This window comes from Lynx rufus, unplaced genomic scaffold (assembly GCF_022079265.1).
Source record: "Lynx rufus isolate CCGP_SWC_20201006 ecotype Redwood Valley unplaced genomic scaffold, mLynRuf1.p SCAF_1, whole genome shotgun sequence".
Taxonomy (NCBI): Eukaryota; Metazoa; Chordata; class Mammalia; order Carnivora; family Felidae; genus Lynx; species Lynx rufus.
In genome coordinates, this window is record NW_025814823.1 from 86,807,724 (window position 1) to 86,827,596 (window position 19,873).

Consider the following 19,873-nt stretch of genomic DNA (forward strand, 5'->3'; position numbering starts at 1 on the left):
TAATATTTTCTTATAATTGTATTTCCGTGGTATAAATTATGCTCTATCCTCTCATGTGTCATTTTATTTATTTGGTCCTTTTTCTTTTCTTTTTGACAAGTTTGGCTAAGTAGGTATCAGTTTTATTAATTTTCTGAAGAATCCATCTCCTGGTTTTATTGATATGTTTTATTTTTGTTTTGGTATCTATATCATTTATTTCTGCTCTAGTCATTATTTTCCCTTTTCTGCTGGCTGTAGGTTTCATTTGTTGCACTTTTTCTAGCTTCTATAGGTGTAAGGTTAGGTTGCTTCTTTGAGATTTTTCTTGCTTCATAAGGTAGGCTTGTGTTGCTATACCCTTCCCTCTAGGAACACTTTGACTGCATCCCAAAGGTTTTGGACCCATATGTTTTCACTTTCATTTATTTCCATGTAGTTTTAAATTTCTTCCTTCAAATTTCTTCTGGTTGGCCCATTCGTTGTTTAGTGCCATGTTGTTTAACCTCCATGTATTTGTCATTTCTCCATTTTTTTTCTTGCGGTTGACTTCAGGTTTTGTAAGATTGTGATCAGAAAATATGCATGGTATGATGTCTAGTTTTTGTACTTGATGAGGCCTGATCTGTGACCTAGTATGTGATCTATTGTGGAGAATGTCCTGTGTGCACTTGAAAAGAATGTGTATCCTGTTTCTTTAGGATGAAATGTTCTGAATATGTCTGTTAAGTCCATATGGTCCAGAGTGTCATTCAAAGCCATTGTTTCCTCATTGATTTTCTGCTTAGATGATCTGTCCATTGATGTAAGTGGAGTGTTAAAGGCCCCTAATATTATTGTATTATTAACAATGAGTTCCTTTATGTTTGTTGTTAACTGTTTTATATATTTGGGTGTGTCCACGTTGGTGGCATAAGTATTAGCAATTGTTCAATCTCTCATTTGATTGTCCCCTTTTATTATGATATAATGCCCTTCTTCATCTCTTCTTACAGCCTTTGGTTCAAAATCTTGTTTGTCAGAGATAACTACTGCTGCTCTGATTCTCTTGTGATGTCCATTTGCTTGATAAATGTTTCACCGTCCCCTCACCTTCAATTTACAGGTGTCTTTACATCTGAAATGAGTCTCTTGTAGCAGCACATAGATGGGTCTTTTGTTTTTGTTTTTGTTTTTGTTTGTTTTGTTTTTCAAATCCATTCTGACACCCTATGTCCCTTGTTTGGGTCATTTACTCCATTTAGTAATTATTGATAGATATGTGTTTAGTGTAACTTATTACATATTTTGTCATGTTTCTGGAGATTTTATCTGTTCCTTTCTTGTCTTTATATTAATTTTATTCTTTGCTTCCCACTTAAAGGGCTGGTTTAATGGTCACAACCTCCTTTAGTTTTTGTTTGCATCACTGTGCCTTGTATAGACTGTGCACTTTGTGACTTTGGCTATCTGGATGGAGTTGTGGCTGCTGTACAGTGGGCGTCCTAAGGCTCTCTGTGCTAGGGATGCCCTGGTTTGATTAGTGGGTTGGAAGTGGGCATGGGCTGGATTTTTCCTGGTGTCCTCAGTGCAGAGAATGCCCTTTCTGAAAACTGAAGATGAAGTGAGTACTAGCTGAGGGTCCTGGATCTCTGTGCACAGAGGGCACCCTCACAGAACATCCAGAGCTAAAGTGGTGCAAACAAGGGATACTGGGGTGTTCCATACAGGTAGCACTCTGAGGAAGACGCTGCAGCAAAGGCAGACACAGATCAGAGTGTCCAGATTGTCCAGAGTGGAGCATTCCACTCCCGGGTCACTCTGGCAGGAAGGCTGGAACAGAAGTGAGCCTAAGGCAGGGGTTTTCGGATTGTTCCATACAGTGGGCATTGTAGTAGGGCAGCTGGATCTGACATGGTATAGGTTGGGAAAGATCAGGGTACTCTGTACTTTTGTCATCTTGATGTTACAGCTGGAGCTGTAGTGTTTGTATTACTCTGAGGACACTTGGTGGGATGGCTGGGCTGGTGTCCACCAGGGTCCTGGGGCTCACTGAGGATTTAGGACAGCTAATGCATCAAGACCCTGCCCCCATCTGACCTGTGCTGTCAACGTGGAGGGGAATGAAAATGGTGGCCCTTCCCAGTTTCTCCATCTCACAGAGAGTTCCAGCAGCTCCCCTGCCATTTGATGGATTTCTAGGGCTGGATCTTTTATATTCCAGTCACTCTTTCAAAGTGTGGCTTTTTGATCTATTCCCTGGGAAGTCTGGGCCTGGTATGTGCCAGAAGCCTGGGGTTTGCTGAGGTGGTAGGCCGCTATAAGCACTGGAACCTGCTCCTGTTATGCTCTCATGGTGGAGGGAAAAGGTAAAATATGTCACTCACCGGATCCTCTGACCCAGAGCAAGCTTCAGAGGCTGTTTGATAGGGATCTAGGGCTGGTCCCTTGTCATTCTCTTTATTTTATTTTATTTGGGGGGGGGGCAAAGTGAGCAAAAGTCAGAGAGAGAGAATCCCAGGAGGGGCAGAGGTGGAGAGAGAAAGAGAAAGAGAGAGGAGCAGGACTTACCAGAGGGAATGAGTGTGCAGAACCGTGTTCAGCACGGAGAACGGTCCCTAGGTGTTACCATCACCGGTCCCCACGAGCTGCTGTGGGGCCCTGCTGAGCATGCCTGCCACCTCGCCCCACCCCAGAGGTAGCCCCTGGCCTCCATGTCCCTGTGTGTCTGTGTCTAAGCAGTACTTTTAGCTTTGTTCACATTGGAAATTAACCCGTTTTTACCAAAGAATTGTCTTCAACTTATGGAGCTAGTGGAAAATAAAGCAAGAATTCTTATGTTTATGATGCCAAAGGAATCAATGAAAGAGAGTAGAATTCACTGCATTATCATTTTAGTAACTCAAACTATTGAAATAGAGAAAATACATCTTTAATTTGGAATCACTGTTTCTGGATCTGTTAATTAAATGCACACTTTTTCTTTGTATAGTATTTGAAAACAATAAAAAGTTCTGTAATTTGGGTAAAAAACAATAAAGTGTATTTATTATTGAAATACATATATATATATATATATATGTATTCTTTTGAGGTATTTCTTCTCAATAGTATATACAGAATCAGTCATTGCCTTAGCATTTGTCAAAAGATATCTCAGGGTTAAGTATCAAAATATGGTTTAAGTATATGTAGCATGAATTGGTACAAGTTGTGATAAAAATATAATTATTAGTGATATCTATGTATTCAATAATAAATAGATACAATCATACTCTTTTTTTCTACATCTTTCTTTTTTTTTTTTTGATGACATCCATGTCAGTTTTATTTTTTCTACATCTTTCTTAAATCAAGTGGATTTAAGTTATACAAAATAAGAGAAAATGGTGCCTGACTGGCTTAGCCAGTGGAGCACATGACTCGATATCAAAGTTGTGAGTTCAAGCCCCACGTTGGGCATGGATCCTACTTCAAATTATGTATATATATATATATATATATATATATATATTTAATAAGAATTCCTGCATAAATCTTTAAAACTCATATCAGTGTCAGTCTCTCACAGTAGATGTGACCTTCCTTCATAGCTCAACGATATGGCATTGAAGTTTCTACACACTGAGTCACTGGGAAAATAAAAAGTGTCCTCTAGACAATAAAACACAGGCATACATCACAAGAAGTTTTGTGTCAGAGTCTAAGCAAAGCTGGAACTATCACAACTCTTCACTTCAAGTTATATTGTTGCAAAGCTATAGCAACCAGGCCAGTATGGTACTGGCAGAAAAATAGACACAGATCAATGGATCAGAAGAAAAGAAAAAAAAAAAAACTCAGAGAAATAAACCCACAATTTTATGATCAATTCATCTTCAACAAAAGTGGAAAGAATATGCAATGGGAAAAAGGAAGTCCCTTCAACAAATGGGGGCTAGAGAGAAACTTGCAAAAGAATGAAATTGGGCCACTATCCTACATAATTCACAAAAATAAATTCAAATTGGATTAGACACACAAATGTGAGACAAGAAACTTTAAAAATCCCAGAAGAGAATACCTCTTTTTAATACCTCTTTGGCATTAACCACAGCAACTTGTTTCTAGATATGTACCCTGAGGCAAAGGAAACAAAGGCAAAAATCAATTATTGGAACTGCATCAAATAAAAAGCTGCAAAGCTAAGGAAACCAACAAAACTCAGAGGCAACCTCTAGAATAGGAGAAGACATTTGCAAATTACATATTCTTACATTTGCAGAATAACTGCAAATATTGCCTAAGCGATCGTCAAAATAAGCAGTTATCTTTTTTCAGTTTTTATTTAAATTCCAATTAGCTAATGTAATGTGTAATTTTTGTTTCAGTTGTACAATATAGTGATTCAACACTTCCATACAACACCTGGTGCTCATCACAAGTGCATCACCTATTTAACCTATTCCCCACCTACCTTCCCTCTGGTAAATATCAGCTTTTTTTTTTTTTTTTTTTATTGAACATGATCCAAAATTAAATGTGAAGCCAACAGCATTGAATGAGAAGGAGAATAATACTGTCATATTTTTATCTGTATACATACAAAAATATGTACTAAAATAAGTTCAGATTGTAAAATAAGCTTTTTTAAGAGTGTAAAGCATGTCCTAGAAAAACTGGGGAAGACAACAATTAATCTTGAACTATAGAGCAAAACCAATAACTAGTGTTTATGGAATTCTTTAAGGCAGCCAGCAAATTTTATATATTTTTCCTATTTCATTAATTTTTATATTATCTGTCGGTTTGATAAGAATAATTTTAATTTCCTCCATTCTATAAGAGAGGGACTGTAGGAAAGGATGAGTATGAGATCTAAGATAATAGAAAGAAACTGAGAGCTGACTCACCAGATCTTCAAGCTACATTGATAAAGATTTTTATCTGTCAATGGAAACGTGTAAAATGTGGGAAAAGATACCACTTTCTTAAAATTGTATATTCTAATACTTGATTACAAAAATCAGAGAGAATCAGGTAAACATGACACTGACAAAGAAAACTTATAAATATCCAATAACTAGCCCTAAATAAATAAAGACCTGTATGCTATATACAAGGAACCTAGAATAATCATCTTAATGAAGTTCAGTGTATTACAGGAACATAAAACAAAATCTAAATAAAATTAAGCAAACAATACATGAACAAATAAGTTCACCAAGAAAATAGAAAATATCAAGAAAATTAAGCAGAAAAAAACATAGATTTGAAGACAAAGTGACTAAGCTGCAGAACTCCATTAGAAAATAATCTTCAATCATAGTCAAGCAGTCTTGACAGATAAAAACAAACCTGGAAGTATGACAATTTTAGATTTCCAGTTAAACTACAAAGCCATAGCAATCAAAAGAGTATGTTACTTGCACAAAAATAGACGCAGAGATCAATGGAACAGAAAAGAAAACCCAGAAATAAAACACAATTATACGATCAATCAATTTTCAACAAAAGTAGAAAGAATAGGCAACATGAAAAATACAGTCCTATCAACAAATAGTGGTAACAAAGCTGCATATCAAATTTCAGGAGAATGAAACTGCATCACTTTATTACACAAAGGTAACTTCAAAAAGGATTAAACACCTAAATGTGATACAAGAAATCACTAAAATCCTAGAAAGCACAGGCGGTAACCTCTTTGACATTGGCCATAGAAACCTCTTACTCCACATGTCTTCAGTGACAAGGGAAACAAAAGCAAAAACAAACTGTTGGGACTTTATAAAGATAAAAAGCTTATACAGAGTGATGGAAGCAATCAAGAAAACTAAAAAGCAACATTTTGAATGGGAGATGGTATTTGCAAATGACATATCTGATAAAAGTGTTAGTATCAAAAATCTATAAAAACTTATCAAATTCAACACACAGAAAACACATAATCTAGTTAGGAAATGGGAAGATATGACTAGACCCTTGTCCAAAGAAAAAATCCAGATGACTAACAGACACATTAAAAGATGTTCAACATCACACATCATCAGGGAAATACAAACCAAAACTACAATGAGAGATTGGCTAAAATTAGCAACACAGAAAAAAAACCCCAGATGTTGTCGAGGATGTGGTGAAAGAGGAACAAACCCTCATGTACAGTTGATAGGAATGAAAACTGGGGCAGCCAGTTGGAGGCTCCTCAAAAAGTTAAAAATAGAACTACTCTATGATCCAGCAATTGCAGTACCAATATTTACCCAAAGGACACAAAAATACCGATGTTATGGGATACATGCATCTCAATGTTTACAGCAGCATTATCAATAATACCAAAATTACAGAAAGAGCCCAAATAACCATCAACTGAAGAATATATAAAGAAAATGTGTTATGTATTTGTATATATAAATATATGTGTATATATATATATACACACATATATATACATACATATATGTGTGTGTGTGTATATATATATACATATATATATATATTGCAATGGAATATCGCTCAGCCATAAAAAGGAATGAAATCTTGCTGATTGCAACCACGTGGATAGAGCTAGAGAGTATTATGTTATGCAAAACAAGTCAGTTCGAAAAAGACAAATACCATGTGATTTCACTCATATGTGGACTTTAAGAAACAAAAAACATGTACATAAGGGAAATAAAAGATGGGCAAACCAAGAAATCAACTCTTAATTATAGAGAACAAACACTGAGGGTTACTGGAGAGGAGGTGGGGGGTGGGATGATTTAAATAGTGATGGGTGTGCTTGGGTGTCTCAGTTGAGAATCTCACTCTTGATTTCATCTCAGGTCATGATCCCAGGGTTGTGAGATTTGTGAGATGGAGACCTATGTTGGGCTCAGTGCTGAGCATGGATCCTGCTTAATATTCTCTCTCTCTCTCTCTCTCTCTCTGTCTCTCTTTTTCTCCCTCTCTCCCTCCCTCCCTCTCTCTCTCGCTCTCTCTCTCTCTATATATATATGTGTGTGTGTGTGTGTGTATGTATATATGTGTGCGTGTATATATATATACATATATATATATATATATATATATATATATATATATATATAAACGTGATGGATTAAGGAGGGCACTTGTAATGATGAGCACAGGGTGTTGTATGTAACTGACAAATAACTGAATTCTGTACCTGAAACTATTATACTGTATATTACCTAAATGGTATTTAAATAAAAACTTTAAAATAGGTGATGGACCATTCACAAAAATAAACTCAAAATGGACAAAGGACCTGAATGTGAGACAGGAAACCATCAAAACCCTAGAGGAGAAAGCAGGAAAAGACCTCTCTGACCTCAGCCGCAGCAATTTCTTACTTGACACATCCCCAAAGGCAAGGGAATTAAAAGCAAAAAGGAACTATTGGGACCTCATTAATATAAAAAGCTTCTGCACAACAAAGGAAACAACCAACAAAACTAAAAGGCAGCCAACGGAATGGGAAAAGATATTTGCAAATGACATATCGGACAAAAGGCTAATATCCAAAATCTATAAAGAGCTCACCAAACTCCACACCCGAAAAACAAATAATCCAGTGAAGAAATGGGCAGAAAACATGAATAGATACTTCTCTAAAGAAGACATCCAGATGGCCAACAGGCACATGAAAATATTCTTCAGGCCACTCCTCATCAGGGAAGTACAAATCAAAACCACACTGAGATGCCACCTCATGCCACTCAGAGTGGGTAGAATGAACAAATCAGGAGACTATAGACGCTGGCGAGGACGTGGAGAAACAGGAACCTTCTTGCACTGTTGGTGGGAATGAAAACTGGTGCAGCTGCTCTGGAAAACATTGTGGAGTTTCCTCAAAAAATTAAAAATAGATCTACCCTATGACCCAGCAATAGCACTGCTAGGAATTTACCCAAAGAATACAGGAGTACTGATGCATAGGGGCACTTGTACCCCAATGTTTATAGCAGCACTCTCAACAATAACCAAATTATGGAAAGAGCCTAAATGTCCATCAACTGATGAATGGATAAAGAAATTGTGGTTTATATACACAACGGAATACTATGTGGCAATGAGAAAGAATGAAATATGGCCTTTTGTAGCAACGTGGATGGAACTGGAGAGTGTGATGCTAAGTGAAATAAGTCATACAGAGAAAGACAGATACCATATGGTTTCACTCTTATGTGGATCCTGAGAAACTTAGAAGAACATGGAGGATGGGAAGGAAAAAAAATGGTTAGAAAGGGAGGGGGCCAAAGCATAAGAGACTCTTAAAACTGAGAATAAACTGGGGGCTGATGGGGGGTGGGAGGGAGCAGTGGGTGGGTGATGAGCATTGAGGAGGGGACCTGCTGGGATGAGCACTGGGTGTTGTATGGAAACCAATTTGACAATAAATTTCATATAAACAAAAAAGAAGGATGTGCATTCTGTTGCTTTATGATAAAATATTCTGAAAGTATATGTTCAGTCCATCCTGTCAAGTTTGTCTTTCAAAGCCATTGTTTACTTTTTGATTTTCTGCCTAGATTATCTGTCAATGGCTGTTGGTGGTGTTTTAAAACCCCTACTATTATTGTATTATTATCAATGAGTTTCTTCATGTTTGTGATTAATTGATTCATATTATGGGTTCTTTCAAATTGGGGGCACAAATATTTACAATAGTTCGATCTTCTTTGTGGATAGACTCCTGAATTATTATATAATGCCCGTCTTCATCACTTGTTACAATTTTTGGTTGAAAATCTAGTTTGTCTGAGTATGGCTACTCCAGCTTTCTTTTGTTGTCCATTTGCATGATAGATGGTTCTTCATCCTCTTACTTTCAATCTGTGTCTTTAGGTATGAAATGAGTCTCTTGTAGGCAACATAGAGATGATCTTATGGGTTTTCTCTCTCTCTCTCTCTCTCTCTCTCTCTCTCCCTCTTTTAATCCATTCTAATACCCTATGTCTTTTGACTGGAACTTTTAGTGCATTTACATTTAGAGTTATTTTTGAAAGATATGAATTATTACCATTGTGTTACCTAAAGTGTTGGTATTTCTGGATGTTCTCTAGCCCTTTCTAGTCTTTGTTGCTCTGGTCATTTTTGTTTTGTTTTGTTTTTGTTTTTGTTTTCTCCACTAAAATATTTCCCCTTAAAATTTCTTGCAGACCTGGTTTATAGGGCACAAATTCCTTTAGGTTTTGTTTGTCTTGGAAACTCTTTATTTCTCCTTCTATTCTAAACATAACTTACTGGATAAAGAATTCTTGGCTGCATATTTTTCCCATTCATCACATTGAATATTTCCCACCACTCCCTTATTACCTGTTAAATTTCAGTGGACAGGTCTGCTGCTAACTTTATGTTAGCATTAACATTACATGTTAAGGACATTTTGTCCCTAGCTGCTTCAGAATTATCTCTTTATCTTTGTATTTTTCAAGTTTCACTAATATATGTTTTGGTTTTAACCTGTTTTTATGGATTTTAAGGAGAGGTCACTCTGCCTCTTGGACTTGAATGCCTGTAATCTTCCCCAGATTAAGGAAGTTTTTAGCTCTAATTTGTTCAAACAAACTTTCTGTACCTTTTTTCCCACTCTTCTGATATGGACAGTATTTTATTTCATGGAATTACTTAGTTCTGTATGTCTTCCCTCAAGATCTAGTAATTTTGTCTCCCTCTTTTTCTTCCAGCTTCATTATTTTCTATAATTATATCTTCTATATCACCTATTCTCTCTTCTGCTTCTTCAATCCTCATTGAGGCTCTATCCAGTTTGTTTTGCATCAATTATAACATTATTATTATTATAATTTTTATTTCAGCCTGACTAGTTTTTAGTTCTTTGATCTCTGCAGCAAAGGTTTCTCTGGTGTTTTCTATTACTTTTTTTCAAGCTCAGCTAGTAGTCTTAGGACCGTTGTTCTAAATTCTTATTCAGATATATTGCTTATATCTGTTTTGACCAAATCTCTGGCTGTGATTTCCTCTTGAACTTTTTTTGGTGGGAGTATTCCTCTGTCTTGTCATTTTGACTAAGTTGCTATCTTTTGCTTGTTTTAAAGGCTTGTTATGTTTCCTTCTCCTGAAAGTACTGCTATGTTAAAAAGTGACCATACATTATCTACGGCCTGGCACACCAGAAAGTGTTTCTGGTGTATGCTGTGTGCATTCTGGTGTTGAATTTTGGCTGCACTTTCCTCTGCAGAGCTCCTCCTTGCTTGCAATTGGAACTGTTTGGACATTTAACTAAGTGCACTTTGATTTTGTTGTTGTTGTTGTTAACATAAGCTTGGGGAAAAAATAAAAATAAATAAATAAGCCTGATCCGAGAGAGAAAGAGAGAGAGAGAAGGAAAAAAGAAAGCGAAAAACGATACATACAATAAAAAAATTATAAGCCTGATTCCAAATGAAACGAAAGGGAAAAAATGAAAAAAAAAAAAAGAAAAAGAAAAGTTAAAATGAATGGTGATCCAATTTTAAAAGGAAGAGATAAAGAAAAGGAAATGGAAAAAGAAACTATCAAACAAAAAACGATAAGCCTGATTCCAAAGTAAAAAAAAAATAAAAAAGAAGAAGAAAAAGAAAGAAAGAAGGAAAGAAAGAAAGAAAGAAAGAAAGAAAAGAAAGAAAGAAAAAGAAGGGAGGGAGGAAGGAAGGAAAGGAAGGAAGGAAGAAAAAAAAAAAGTAAGCATGATCCTATTTTCACCAGAACTGCAGGTGGAGCTTCGAAGCACATACTTTCAGTAACCTTGGTGCATTTGGGGTACTGCCCATGCTGGTCTTCTGGAGGACAGGCCCATTGCCCTGGATCAGACTCAGTTCTATACCAGTACATATACAGCTGCCAGGCACGAGGGGGCAGGGTTTGGTGTAAGCTGGGTTGGGGGGGGGGGCGCCTCTGCTGCTCTCTGAAGTCCTACCATGTTGGTGTTAAAGGAGAAAATCATGTCACCCATCTTTCTGATCTCCAGACAGGGGACCTCACACCCCGACACACACTTTTCAGGAAGCCCTCACAGAATAGACCCCTGCCCTACATCTCTGCTGTGTTTAACATTTGGCAGGAGCCTGGGATTCAAAACTCAAAATCTTAAAGGACCTGGCACTGCGCATCCATCCCATCCTCTAGACTAGAGCCTCTCCATGCTGTATCTGATGCCCGGCCCAGGAAAACAGTCACGTGCCTGAGAGGGGCACAAGCGCTATGGTGTAGCACCACTAAAGGCAGGACCCAGGTTATCTTTTCTCTAGGCCTGCCTCTGTCCCCTGCCTGATGAAAGGCCCGCTGGTGTCACCTGCAGGCTTTTTTTTTTTTCCCCTTGGAGAGGAGATATACTCTCTTACAAATGTACCCCGGGAAGGAGACCTACACCACCCTGTGCACTCCTGGACCAACCAGCTGCCTTCTTCTCCCCAGGACCTTGTGCCACAAGTTCTGTTCTGGAGAAAATTACACACCTCCAAAACCTCAGAGTTTGAGCTCCACACACTGCAAAAACCTGCCACCCTTAGTACCTCTCACTCCTCAGTCCATGGTCCAGAGAGGTTTTCCTCTTGTGCAAACCTGATGCTGCATTCTTTCAACCCCTCTTCTTTTCTCTCCCTTTATCTCTCCTTGGGAAGGGTATCCGTGGCATCGCCATTTTTCTCTCCCCCAATTCACCTCCACACACCTCGTACCTGCCACTCTGTCTCCCTCCAACAGTGGAGATCCTTCTGTCAGTCTTGAGATCGATTTCCTGGGTGTTCCAAGTGATCTGACCTCAATACAGCTGTGTTTGAGGGATGAGGGAACCCTAGGAGTCCCTACTTCTCTGCCGTCTTCTCAAATCAGTATTTTTATGTCCTTTCAGTAAATACTGAGTAGTGTCCCTATGCATAAGCACTCCTGTATCCTTTGGGTAAATTCCTAGCAATGCTATTGCTGGATCATAGGGTAGTTTTATTTTTAACTTTTTGAGGAAACTCCATACTGTTTTCCAGAGTGACTGCACCAGTTTGCATTCCCACCAACAGTGCAGGAGGGTTTCCTTTTCTCCTCATCCTTGCCAACAGTTGTTTCCTGTGTTGGTTGTTAATATTAGCCATTCTGACAGGTGTATTTTTGATTTGTATTTCTCTGATAAGGAGTGATGTTGAGCATCTTTTCATGTGTTGCTTAGCCATTTTTATATCTCATTTGAAAAAAAAATTCTACTCATTTTTCTGCCCATTTTTTACCTAGATTATTTGTTTTCTCTGTGTTGAGTTGTGTAAGTCTTTCTATATTTGGATACTACCCATTTATCATACATCATTTTTAAATATATTATTCTGTTCCCAAGGTTGCTTTTAAGTTTTGTTGATTGTTTCCTTCGCTTTGCAGAAGTACTTAATTTTGATGAAGCCCAATAATTTATTTTTTAAATTTTATTTCCTTTGCTACAGAGGACATATGGAGTAAGAAATTGCTAATGGCCAATGTCAAAAAGATTACTCCCTGTTTTCTCTTCTAGGATTTTAATGGTTTCCTGTATCATATTTAGGTCTTTCTTCCATTTTGAATTTGTTTTTGTGTATGAAAGTGGTCCAGTTTCATTCTTGTGCATGTTGTTGTCCAGTTTTCCCAGCACCGTTTGTTGAAGACACTTTCTTTTCTCTATTGGATATTCTCTCCTACTATGGTAAATATGAATTGACCATATAACAGTGGGTTAATTTTGGTTTTATGTTCTAGTCTGTTGATCTATGTGTCTGGATTTGTGCTAGTACCCTACTGTCTTGAGGACTACCACTTTGTAATACAGTCACTTTGTAATAAAGTCTGGAATTGTGATGGTTCAATCTTTGCTTTTCTTTCTCAGTTTGCTTTGGCTATTTGGGGTCTTTTGTGGTTCCATACAAATTTTAGGATTATTTATTCTAGCTCTGGGAAAAAATGCAGGTGGTATTTTTATAGGGATTGCAGTAAATGTGTAGATTGATTTGGACAGTATAGACATGTTTAACAATGTTGTTTTTCCAATACATGAGCATGGAATATTTTCCATCTCTTAGTGTCCTTTTCAATTTCTTTCATAAGTGTTCTATAGTTTTTGAATACAGATCTTTTACTTCTTTGGTTAGGTGTTTTCCTAGGTATCTTATTATTTTTGGTACAATCATATATGGAATTGATTCCTTGATTTCTATTTTTGTTGCTTCATTATTGGTGTATAGAAATGTAACAGATTTCTGTACATTCATTTTGTATCCTGCTACATAACTGAATTTGTGTATCAAGTGTAGCAATTCTTTAGTTGAGTCTTTTGGATCTTCTACTTGGAGTATCATTTCATCTGCAAAATAGAGAAGGCTAAACTTCTTCCTTGTGATTCAGATGCTTTTTAAGTTTTTGTCATTTTTGGATTATTAGACTAGGTCTTCCAGTTGTATGTTAAATAATAGTTATGAGATTTGACATCCCTCTCTTGTTCTTGACCATGGAAGAAAAGCTCTGTTTTTCCACATCGAGGTTTTTTTGTATATGGCCTTTATTATGTTGAGGTATGTTCCCTCTATCCCTCCTTGGTTGAGGATTTTTTATCATGAATGGATGTTTTACTTTGTCAGATGTTTTTTCTATCTCCATAATGAGGATCATATGGTTCTTATCACTTCTTTTATTAATGTAGTGTTATCAGATCGAATGATTTTTGATATTGAACAACGCTGCAACCCCAGAATAAAACCCACTTAATTGTGGTGAATGATTTCTTTAATATACTGTTGAATTTTATTTGATAATATTTTATTGTGAAATTTTGTATCCTTGTTCATCAGGGTTATTGGCCTGTAGTTGTCTTTTGTAGTGGAGTGTTTAATTTTGGAATCAGGGTAATGCTGGCCTCATAGAATGAGCTTTGAAGCTTTCCTTCCATTTCTATTTTTTGGAACAGTTTATTAATAGGTATTAACTCTTCTTTAAATGTTTGGTGGAATTCTCCTGTGATTCCATCAGGCTCTAGACTTTTATTTGTTGGGAGTTGTTTTTTGTTTATTTGTTTTATTGATTCAATTTCCATGCTAGCTATTAGTCTGTTCAAGTTGTCTATTTCTTCATGTTTCAGTTTTAGTACTTGATATGCCTCAAGGCATTTGTTCACTTTTTTTAGGTTGTCTTATTTTTTTGGCATATAATATTTTATAAGATATTTCTTTACGTTTTTTAATTTCTGTGTTGTTGATTGTTATTTCTCCTCTCCAATTTGTGATTTCATTTATTTGGGTCCTTTATATTTTCTTTTTAAAAAAAATTTTTTTAGTGTTTATTTATTTTTGAGACAGAGACAGAGCATGAACGGGGGAGGGTCAGAGAGAGATGGAGACACAGAATCCGAAGCAGGCTCCAGGTTCCGAGCTGTCAGCACAGAGCCTGACGCGGGGCTCAAACTCACGGACCGCGAGATCACGACCCGAGCCGAAGTCAGACGCTTAACGACTGAGCCACCCAGGCGCCCCAAGGTCCTTTATATTTTCTTTTTGGTAAGTTTGGCTATGGTTTCCTCAATTTTATTATTTTTTTTTCACAGAACCAGCTCAATGTGTCATTGATTTGTTCTATTGTTGTTTTGTTTGTTTTAGTTTCTATATCATTATATCTACTATAATCTTTATTATTATTTACTTCCTCCTGCTGGTTTAGGTTTCAAATATTGTTCTTTTTCTAATTCCTTTAAGTATGAAATTAGGTTGCATATTTGATATTTTTGTATTTTGCTTCTTGAGGTAGACCTGTATTGTGATATACTTCCCTCTTGTGACCACTTTTGCTGCATCCCAAAGGTTTTGTACCATTTTTTTTTTAATTTTTGTTTGTTTCCATGTAATTTTTACATTCCTTCTTTAGTTTCCTGGTGAAGTCACTGACTTTTTAGGAACATGTTGTTTAACTTCCATGTATTTTGGTCTTCCCATTTTTGTTTTCATGTCGTTGACTTTAAATTTCATAGTGTTGTATTGGAAAAAAATACGTGATATGATTTCAATATTTTTGTACTTGTTAAGGCACAATTTGTGACCCAGTATGTGATCTATTCTGGAGAATGTTCCATGTGCACTCAAAAAGAATCTGTCTTCTGCTGCTTTAGGATGGAATGTCCTGAGAGTATCTGTTAAATCCATGATTTCCAGGGTGTCATTCAAAGCCATGGTTTCCTTGTTGATTTTCACTTTAGATGATCTCTTAGTTGATGTAAAAAGCATGTAAAATCCCTTACTATTATTTATTTATTTATTTATTTATTTATTTATATTTTGAGAGAGAGAGTATGTGTGTGTGAGCAAGAGAGGGGCATAGGGAGAGAGAGAGAAAGACTCTTAAGCAGTATTTGGAAAGACCACAAATACATGAAGGTTAAAGCAGGCTCTGCACTGAGCATGGAGACTGATGTGGGCTTGATCCCACAACCCTGTCATCATGACCTGAGCCAAAATCAAGAGTATGATGCTCAATTGACTGAGCCACTCAGGTGCTACTCAATTAATTATTTTATGGTTGTTACTAATTGCTTTATACATTTGGGTTATTCTCTGTTGGGTGTATAAGTATTTACAATTGCTAGACCTTGCTGGGATGTTCTGTTTATTATGATATAGTGCCTTTCTTCGTCTCTTGTTACAGTCCTTTGCTTAAAGTCTAGTTTTCCTGATATAAGTATTCTACTCCAGCTTTCTTTTTAAAACCATTTACAAGATAAATGTATCTCCATCCCTCATTTTTAAATTTACCTTTTAGATAGTTAATATACAGTGCAATATTGGTTTCAGAAGTAGAATTCAGTTATCACTTTCATACAACACCCAGTGCTCATCACAACAAGTAATCTCCCTAATACCCATCATCCATCTAGCCCATCTCCCAATCACCACCCTCCACCAACCCTCAGTTTGTTGTTGACCATTAAGAGTCTCTTGTGGTTTGCTTCCCTTCTTATCTTTCCCCCAACTTCCCATATGTTCATCTATTTTGTTTCTTAAATTCCACATTTCTGATTGCTAAAATTTTATTTGTGTTTACTTCTAAAAGTTTTATAATTTATAATTTATTTTTAAAGTTAATTTTTGTGGACACCATGAGGCTTAGGTCATGCTTCCTTTTATTGTATTGGATACTCATGTGTTCTAACACCAGTTTACAAAATCCTGTCCCTGCTCCAGTCAATTGTTTTTATATGTATCTTTAAAAAAAATCAGATGGGCACATTTTTAAGGCTCTATTTCTTAACTCTCTACATTTTCTCATTGATCGATCTATTTATCATTTTATTAATAGCATGAAATTTTAATTATTGTACCTTCATAATAAGTCTTGAAACAATCAGAAATTTGACACAGTGTTCAGAAGGGATACTAAAAATACAATATATGAAAAGGAATTAAAAAAAACAAGACTATCGGGAATATGACAGGGATATCCACTCTTACCACTGTTTTTTATCATAGTACTGGAAGCCCTAACGTTAGCAGACATCAAAATCAAATAGAGTCATCCAATTTGGCAAGGAAGAAGTCAAGCTTTCACTCTTCACAATGACATGTTACTCAACGTGGAAACCTGAAAGACTACACCAGAAAACTGTAGAACTGATCCATGAATTCAGCGAAGTCACAGGATATAAAATCAATGTACAGAAATCGGTTGCATTTGTATACGTCAGTAATGAAGCAGCAGAAAGAGATACCAAGGAATCAATCCCATTTACAATTGCATCCAAACCCATAAGATACTTAGGCATAAACCTAACCAAAGAGGTGTAAGATTATGAAAATAATTGGAGAAGACACACACACACACAAATGGGAAAACATTCCATGCTCATGGATTGGAAGAACAAATACTGTTAAAATATCGATATTACTCAAAGCAATCTACACATTCAATGCAATCCTTATCAAAATAACACCAGCATTCTTCACAGAACTAGAACAAACAATCCTGAAATTTGTATGGAACTACAAAAGACCCTGAATAACCAAAGTAATGTTGCAAAAGAAAACCAAAGCTGGAGGCATCTCAATTCTGGACTTTACGCTGTATTACAATGCTGTAATTATGAATACAGTATGGTACTGGCACAAAACAGACACATAGATCAATGGAGCAGAATAGAGAATCCAGAAATGGGCCCACAAATATATAGCCAACTACTCTTCAACAAAGCAGGAAAGAGTGTCAGGTGGAAAAAAAGTCGCTTCACAAATGGTGATGGGAGAACTGGACAGTGACTTGCAGAAGAATGAAACTGGACCACTTTCTTACATACACAAAAATAAATTCAAAATGGGTGAAGGTCTAAATGTGAGACAGTAAACCATCAAAATCCTACAGGAGAAAACAGGCAACAACCACTTAGACTGAGACCACAGCAGCTTCTTACCTGATATGTCTCCAGAGGCAAGGAAAACAAAAGCAAAAATGAACTATTGGGACCTCATCAAGATTAAAAGCTTCTGCGTGGTGAAGGGAAGAGTCAACATAACTAAAAGGCAGCCTACATAATGGGAGAAAATATTTGCAAATGACATATCAGATAAAGGGAAAGTATTCAAAATCTATAAAGAACTTATCAAACTCAACACCCCAAACACAAATAACCCAGTTAAGAAATGGAGAGAAGACATGAATAGACACTTTTCCAAAGAAGACATCCAGATGGCTAACAGACACATGAGAAGATGCTCAACATCACTCAACATCAGTGAAATACAAATCAAAACCACAATTAGATACCACCTCACACCTGTCAGAATGTCTAAAATGAACAACTCAGGAAACTACAGATGTTCACGAGGATGTGGAGAAAGGGGAACCATTTAGCACTGTTGATGGGAATACAAACTGGTGCAGCCACTCTGGAAAACGGTATGGAGGTTCCTCAAAAATTAAAAATAGAACCATCCTAGGACCCAGCAATTGCATTACTAGGCATTTATACAGAGGATACAAAAATGTTGTTTTGAAGAGGCCCATGCACCCCAGTGTTTATAGCAGCGCTATAAACAATAGCCAAATTAAGGAAAGAGCCCAAGTGTCCATTGACTGGTAAATGGATATGGATAAAGAAAATGTGTTTAGATATACAATGGAATACTACTCAGCAATGAAAAGGAACAAAATCTTGCCATTTGCAACAACATGGATGGAACCAGAGGGTATTATGCGAAGCAAAATATATCAGAAAAAGACAAACATCATATGACTTCACTCATATGCAGAATTTGAGGAACTCAACAGATGAACAGAGGAAAAGGGAAGGAAAAATAAGATAAAAAGCAATAGGGAGGCAAACCATGAGACTCTTCAATGCAGAAAACAAACAGGGTTGCTGATGGGGAGGTGGGTGGAGGGATGGGTTAAATGTGTGGTGGGCATTAAGGAGGGCACTTTTCAGGATGTGCACTGGGTGCCATATGTAAGAGATGAATCACTGGGACTACACTGTATGTTAACCAACTTGAATTTAAATAAAACACACACACACACACACACAAGATTTATCAAAAATTTAAAAACACTTATATAACAACACCAAAAACACAAATTTTGAAATAAATAATTCACAAGGAGGACTTCATTGAAATTAAACATTTCTGCTTATATTGCTAAATGAAATAAGCCAATCTGTAAAGCCTACATAGTATATAACTCCAACTACAACAGATTTTTGAAAAGGCACAATTATGGACATATTAAAAATGATTAGTGTTTGCCAGGGACTGACTTTATGAGGAGTAGAGGGACAGTGTTGATTTAATGGGTGAATTTTTGGGGCAGGGAAGTTAATCGATATGATTCTATAAGAATGGTTACACTAGCAACAATGAACCACATTGTAAAATACAGACTTTGTGTGATCACGATGTGTCGATATAGGTTATCAATAGTAAACAATGTACCAAATCTAGTAGGGACGATGCTAATGAGGAAAGTTTTTCCTGTATGTCTTTAAGATGTATACACTAGATCTCTGTACCTTCACTTCCATATTGTCATGTATCTAAAAGTGACCCCCCTAAAAAAAAGAATAAAGGCTTGGTCCAACCCTAATGCTGCCAAGGTTGCAAGCCTGAGGATCTTCCAACCCAAGATGTGTTACATCACCTCCTACCTGCTGGCCTCCCTCAGAGACAATGCCTCCCCCAGTGCCAAATACATCAAGAAGATTCTGGATAGTGTCGGCATCAAGGTGGATGGCGACTGGCTCAACAAAGTCATCAGCGAGCTGAATGGAAAAAAAAAATATTGAAAATGTCACTGCCCAGGGGGAGTGGCAAGCTGGTGGTCAGCATGCTCACTGGTGGGACTGTGACTGTCTCTGCTGCTCCAGGATCTGCAGCTCCTGCTGCTGGTTCCAACACAGCCACAGCAGTGGAGAAGAGAGATGACAAGAAGTCAAAGGAGTGGGACGTTGACATGGGATCTGGATTGTTTCATTAGAGCCCCACTCTCCTGCAAAGAAAACCCTTTTTGCAAATAAATAAATAGATACATAAATAAATAAATAAATCTAAGAAAAACATAAACAATAAATGTCTGTGGAAGACAAACAATGAAAGTACAATATACAGTGGAAGAAAGCATTTACGCATCAAATTCTAGCAATAAGCTTGTATTGAGAGTACATAAAAATTATTCAATATTCAAGAGGAAGAAAATAAACTATACAATTAAAAACTATATGGATATTTTACTAAGTAAATAAATGATAATTAAGACCATGAAGATACTCACTATTAATAACTGTTACAGAACTGCAAATTTAAGGTTACATAAGAGACCATCATTAAAATACAATATACTGACAATTCCAGTTGATGTTGTGAGTGTGCAACAGCTGGAAATCTCATACATAGGTGGTGATATTGTAAAATGGTTCAGCCATTCTAAGAATCACACATTTTATTTATATTGT

The 19,873-nt window shown here is 36.7% G+C and overlaps 1 pseudogene; it reads left to right on the plus strand.

Moving 5' to 3' along the window:
- The first annotated feature begins 19,048 nt into the window (after window positions 1-19,048).
- Window positions 19,049-19,398, plus strand: LOC124509176 (60S acidic ribosomal protein P2-like; annotated as a pseudogene).
- Window positions 19,399-19,873: the final 475 nt, after the last annotated feature.